Genomic DNA, 7,247 nt, shown 5'->3' with positions numbered 1-7,247 from the left:
TATAGGTTTGCCATTAGTGCATGAGTAGAGGTATTCTTGTTAGTGAAGAGTATCCTTTTGACTAGAGATTGAGAGAACTTTGTTAAGAAGGAGAAGAGAATTATGTAATATAGCTTGGGAAGGGAACAATCCTATTTTGAATGATCAATTAAATCCTAATGGTTAGAATATTAATCGTACTATTCATCATGTGATAGATGACATAGACAGGTCAATTCGAGAGCATGTAGCTCCCATTTTAGATGACCTGAATCTAGGGATAGTTAGGCCACACATACAAGCTCAGCATTTTGAGTTGAAATCGGTAATGTTTCAGATGCTGCAAATAGTTGGAGAGTTAGATGGGTTGCCAACTGAAGATCCGAGACTACATTTGGGACTTTTTCTAGAAGTCTGTGATTCGTTTCGATAATAGAGTGTTCTTAAAGACGCATTACGGCTCAAACTGTTCCCCTATTTCTTGAGAGATTGTGCAAGAGCGTGGCTTAATGCTTTGTAGTCGAGAACAGTAACATCATGGAATGACCTTTTCCAGAGGATTTTGCTATGGTATAATCCGCTAAACATGAATGCCAGGCTCAGAAATGACATAACATCTTTTCAGTAATCTGAGAATGAAACACTGTACGAAACCTAGGAGAGATTTAAGGAATTGCTTAGGAAATGTCCTATACATGGTTTCCAACACTGGACTCAGATGGAGATGCTTTATAATGGGCTGGACATACAAGGATGATAGTTGATGCATTTGCTAATGGTACTTTGTTGGATAAATCCTACAATGAAGCATAGGAAATTTTGGAAAAGATTACCAACAATGATTATCAGTATCCTACCACGCAAGTTGGGAATGGTAGGAGAGTTGCTGGCACCATTACTTCATTGACAACACATGTATCTTCTCTAGCTAATATGATCAAGACAATAAAGAAGATAGCTACAGTTTGAGAGTTGAAATCAGTCAAGTCATCTTATGTTCATTGTGATGAAGATCATGAGTTTGATAAATGTCCATCAAACCCAACATTTTTTTACTACATGGGTAACTTTAACTGGAATAATAATTGTGACACCTCAAATTGATCGAGACGGACTGACCTAAATTCGAAGCGTTACATTAGCCACCTAAGTGATTCTCTGGCTAACAACCATCCAAGACACACCCCGACCTTATAACGCCTCAATCATATCTGAATTTTAGTTATTTATTAACGCGAAAGCAAATCATGAGCCAATTTTAAATTTTTCCTAGGTAATTTAATCTAAGGGCATTTTCTTTATTTTACCACCTATGGTAAAACTAACCCGATTTTAGATCTAAATGTTTAAAAACCTTCTTTTAATCTGCATTATGCAAGCCTAAAAATTTCAGCTTAAACTGAGTTCATTTGCTGTGCCTAATTTAATTTTTACTATTAGGGGTTAAATTGTAATAAACACCAACTATCAAGACCTATTCCAAATTACAAATTAAGTGTGTTTCTATTGATACCAATCCTAAATTATTACCAAGTTTCCTTATCATTTAGGGATCTAATTAGACTAATAAATTTTCATGACTAAATCGTAACTTAAACAAATTAGAATACCAATTTAAAAAGATAAAAATTCAAACCCCCAGAAACCCACATGACCGTGTCCCCTAGGCCGTGTGCCGTTAAATGACCATGTTCGTGTTACAAAAAACTTTTTGGTAGATCATACACGCTCGTGTGGAATTCCTACACGCCTATTTATGATAGCTCCTGTAACGCCCCGAATTTGGGCCTAGAAGTATTAGGTTTGAGCAAGGGTACAGTTAGGAGACTGTACATAAATATTTAATTGTTCAAGGAAATGACACAATTAAGTGTTTGGCTTAGTGGTTGTGTGCTCTGGAAGTGTCTAGGAAGTCATGGGTTTAAGTCCTAGCTTCCACGAAATTTTGGTTTTTAAGGATAAAACCCCTATCTTTGGTCAGTAGGGTTATAAATAAAATTTGGTAAGGTATGACACAAAAAGCCTAGTGATCTAGTGGATGTAGCATGTGGATGGTTCCCTTGAGGTCTAAGGTTCAAGTCATGGCAAGGTAAAATGAGTATTTATTTTCCTCTCTTTCCATGTGAGAAGTAGAAGCCGACAAGAACTCTGCAGGTAGGATGTTTGAATCGGTCAACTGAGAAATTCTAGGAGTAGAATTGGGGATGTGGATAGGGAGTTGATTGGTTGGAGTGAATTTAGGAGAATTTTGAGGGATTTTGAATGGAAGGAGGATTTGTGGCCGAATAGGGTATTAATCACTCAAGATTTCGGCTATAGGTAAGTTGTGGGCACTTCATTTTGGGTTTTTTTTGGCAAATTGTGATGCTTTTCACTCATCACTTCAGAAGCCAAGCTTTACTTTTCTTTTCGTACATCTTTTGGTAGGGGATTCGATTTTTCTTTCCTCCATTTCCAGTCTGTCGAATAGGCCTATTACCCTAACCACTGTTTCAGTTTTGAATAGGTACTTTTTGAATCCATTTTGCCTTTTTTTTCCCTCATTCTATTCCTCCTTGGCCAAATATACTCTTTCTCTCTCTGACTCCAACATTACCCTCTTGACCGAATACCTCTGGCATTTTTGGTCGTACTTCTCTTCCTCCCCTCTCAATCGTGCTATTTTCTTCTGCTTAAACTGAATATCTCTTATGTTACCTGGGTAGTGTCTGGATTGGAGTTAAGGCTGATTTTTGGTTAGTCTTTTCTTCTTTTAGGTTTCTGATTTCCTCTTCTTCTATGAGCCAAATATATCCTACTCATTCACCCTTATTCTAGCTTATGGTTGGCACTTAACTCTGTGGTTGCCGAATGTTGCTAGGGGCGCGATCTCTATAGCCAAGGTGGTTAGGCCGATTGTCCTTTCTTAGTGAATAATCCTGTCGATTCATGGTAAGTACTTTAGGTAGTATTTATTTACAAGGGATTATAACTTCTGATGAATCTATTAGAGTGTTCTCAATACTTTGGTTTGGATTTCCCACGAATATGACTAATGGTGGATCTTTGTGAATCTAGGTGCTTTGATCTCGGAAGGGTGCGTCAGCAGTTTCATAACAGATGTGTAATTGTACACCCAATTTTGCTACTGTCAAAATGTTGGATAAACATGTGTATTCACACACTGAATAGACTGTAGAACGACAAAAGTCGAAGAGCCGAAAAACCGAAAGAATGGCCTTTTGACCACATGGTGTGCGAACGCACATTTGGTAAGCCAAGCCCACGAATCATGGGCGTAAGACTGGAGAGGCCACCATGAGCGTTCTCATGGGCTGAGGTTGTTTTGGGCCTCGATGGGCCGTGTGGGCCCAATGGGCTCGTGGGCTTCACACAAGTAAAATCAACGGTACGTGGTAATTACTGACTTGGGCCGTATAGTTCGCATGGCCGTGGTAAATTTTGGCTAAATGGGCCACATGAGTGTGTAGGCCCACTTGGGCTGAGTAGTGGGACTTGGGCCCATTTACACCGTTATGACCATTTAGGTTATCTGTGTCGCTCGAGGCGACTGTAAACCTTCGAAGAGGTCGTTATTTGAGCTGAAACCCCAAAATAGGTAAAATGATCGTAATAACCCTATAGGGTAAAATGACTGTAATGACCCTGTAGGGTAAAATGACCGTAATACCCCTGTAGGATAAAATGACCGTAATACCCATGTAGTGTAAAATGACCGTAATGCCCCTATTGGGTAAAATGATTGTAATGCCCTTGTAGGGTAAAATGACCGTAATGCCCTTGTAGGGTAAAATGATCGTAATACCCCTGTAGGGTAAAATGACCGTAATGACCTTGTAGGGTAAAATGACCGTAATGACCCTATAGGGTAAAATGACCGTAATGCCCCTGTAGGGTAAAATACCGTAGTGCCCCTATAGGATAAAATGACCGTAATGCCCCTGTAGGGTAAAATGACCGTAATGGCCCTGTAGGATAAAATGACTATAATGACTGTAATGCCCCTGTAGGGTAAAATGACGATTATGCCCTTATGTTCCGTATGACTGATGTGCTTATGATTTACATACATGATTGTACTGAGTATGACCTTGCATACACGTAATATTTATGACATGACATACTGCATGGGGTTGGGATTTTGATATGGAGGAAGTACTGTACTAGTGACTATGTCACATTCACTGTTACTATTGGCTATGCCACAATTACTAATACTGGTGGCTTTGCCACATTTATTGTTTGAGGCAGCTATGCTGCATTATTATTACTAGCAGCTTTGCTGCAATATTGGTGTGTTGGCTGGGTGGATCGATTTATATCCCCACATGGTATGTTGGTTGGTATGGGTGGTGTGCTGGATGGATTTTGGGTGGGATGCATAATTGCATTACACTGTACTGATACTGTATTGGGCTTAGGCCCACACTCTTACTTATAGGGCTAAGGCCCGGTATCTTATTACAGAATAGGGCTCGAGCCTGCATATTCTTGCATGCATTATTCTTGTTTGGTGATAGTGGATTACAACCTGAGTTTTCGTAAACTCACCCTTTCTTTTAACTGTGCAAGTAATCCTCAGCCTTAGAATGTTTGGAGCCGCAAGGGACTCGGAGGTGGTCACCGATTGCAGATGTTCTACTTTTGACTTTATTTATTTAAATTTCATATTGGGTTTTTGATTATGTAATAAGGTCATTCGTGGTTTTAACTTTTATTTGGGCTTTGATATCTTACCCTAAACTACTAGATTAGGAAAAGATAAGTTTTCAAAATAATAACTATTTTCAAGGAAAACACACATTTAAACTTCAAGGTTTTTAAAAGCTTCCACGATTTTATTCAGTTTAAGGAATCAACGGTGATAAATATGGCAATCCTTTTGACAAATTGATTTCAATTAGTAACTACTTAATTTGCCAAATTTTCTCAGGCAATGAAAACTAAAAGGGTTTTAACTTAAATTCGAATTCTTAACGACAAGTCCTATTTTTGAAAAGCACTTCGATTTGACACGCCAGATTCGACCATAACGTCTAGGTCGGGTTTGGGGTGTTACAGCTCCAATTTCCACACACCCGTGAAAGTTGCCCACATGCTTGTGTGCAACCCCTCACACGCCCATGTGAAAACCGCCGCACCTATTTTTGTGAAAAACTCATTTAAAATCCCGAATTTGCCTATTTTAAAGACCAATTAAACCCAATTTAACTACGATTAATTAAGATATATATTTACATATACCTTCAATTGAATTTATGGACATCAATTAAGCCTTAATTAAATAGAATTAAGCAATCAATTTCATGCATAACAAACACCGAATAAATCAAACAAGTGACGTACTTTAGTCGCTAGTAAACCACTCCATAGAAGCTTCAATTAATCCATCGTCAGTATAAATTTCATGCTTCACACAGCATGTTATCAATCACCGTGTTACCAAGCAACAATACACTGTAATTCAATCAATAATTAAACTTAAACATGCCTCAAAAATATTATAAAACCCTCCAAGATAAATGTCCAAAGTCCAAAGTCCAATTACAACCAAAATAAAACTAATTCTCGGGAGTTCCACAATTCTCAACTACAGTCTTTAAAATGTGTAATTAAGTCTTTACCAAGCATAAATCTCTTGGAACTTTCTTGCCCGGCTCTTCAACTCCTTAACCCCGACGAATATCTGCACGAATTGTAAGGATGTGAGCTTTAAAAAGCTCAATGAATATTAATAAAAATGACAAGTAAATTAACATACAATTCATGCTTAATTCATAACCAATCAATCACCAATTGTCAGCCAAAAACAATTAAACATGTCAATTTAATTTCCATAAACATTTACAATACCAAAAATCAATTATTCATGGCTTACAATTATCAAATGATATAACAACAATCACACAAAAATATATTGGCATACACTTCTCATGCCTTAATCGAGTGACCATAAATTGGATAAATGGATCTTTGAACTCCTACAAATATCAAATATAGTCCAATGAGTTGAGCAGGCTGAAGCACACACTCCCTTATAATGCCTCAAATATCCCATTGAGTGGAGACTCATGCTCAAACTCCTTATCTACTCCAACAAATTAGCTCACCTAGAGCCATATGCTCACAATGTCACAAATAAAGGTAAGTACCCACAAATCCTATGGCATGCCAACTATATCCAATGGATCCACCATGCATGTTGCCAATATATTCAATCAAACGTAGCATATAAATCAGTCATTGATGTGCTCAATTTAATGTGACAAAATGATTATGTATAACTTGTAACATATCTATTTAGCATCCAATTAAATCAAGCAATTCATTTGCCAATTTCCCATATTCAATTACCAATTGTAACATCAACATATCATGATCAAAATTTCAATACACATACTTTAAATCATCCTTAAAATTAATCTAATTAAATAGCACAACACCACCAAAAAACTCATTTACCATTTCTTTTCAATACAACTTCAATTTTTGCACATTTAATATAAATCTTGCAAAATCAACCATTTATCCATAATTAATTAATTTTAATCATTAATTAAGGTACTGATTAAACATAATTGAGGGTCAATTTACCAAATTTCCCTTATAAACACTCACCACACAATTTTATTCTATCACAACAAGTTATCAACTAGGCAATTCCAAGCTTCAATTCTGGTTATCTTGGTCCTCTTCAAGATTCGGAGCTTCAATAGAGGTAAAGAAGACATTACCACATTTCCAAAACTATATTAAACACGAATGTTAAGTAGGTATGCTAATAGAAATTCTCTCACAAAGATACCTTATCGGATTTGTAACATCAAGTCGAAAACTTGATTTGTCACAAAATCAATAACAGCCCATTTTTTGTCAAATTGGAACATTGGTTTTGAGACCAAAAATATGAAGTCAAAATATTTATTTTATTATTATTTTGAGGTCTACATCATGATAGTATGATTTCATGAAAATTTTGTTAAGAAATTTTATCGTTTGTATGTTTAATTTGATAAAAAAGACTAAATCGCATAAAGTGCAAAAATTGTGTTCTAATAGCTAAAGGTGTCTAATAGCTATGGAACCTTAAATTGGAAGTCCTTAAATGTTAATTAGACCATTAGTATAATAGTGGACAAATATGGGCATTAAATTAAGTGATTTGGTCATTAATTAATAAGGTTAAAAAGGTAAATTAATAAATAACTTAATTAAAATATAGAAAAAGGAAGTGTCATCTTCCTAAATGAAGATGAAAACCAAAATTA

General features: G+C 36.3%; 1 non-coding gene across 1 annotated transcript; it reads right to left on the bottom strand.

The window, feature by feature from the left end:
• Positions 1-574: 574 nt before the first annotated feature.
• Positions 575-681, bottom strand: LOC128283283 (small nucleolar RNA R71). Its single transcript, XR_008273624.1, has one exon. It is a non-coding gene; the product is annotated as a small nucleolar RNA R71 (small nucleolar RNA).
• Between the last annotated feature and the right edge of the window lie 6,566 nt (positions 682-7,247).

The sequence above is a fragment of the Gossypium arboreum genome, chromosome 10 (genome assembly GCF_025698485.1).
Source record: "Gossypium arboreum isolate Shixiya-1 chromosome 10, ASM2569848v2, whole genome shotgun sequence".
Taxonomy (NCBI): domain Eukaryota; kingdom Viridiplantae; phylum Streptophyta; class Magnoliopsida; order Malvales; family Malvaceae; genus Gossypium; species Gossypium arboreum.
The sequence above is the reverse complement of the archived record's forward strand: the minus strand, read 5'-3'. Positions and strand labels throughout refer to the sequence as shown.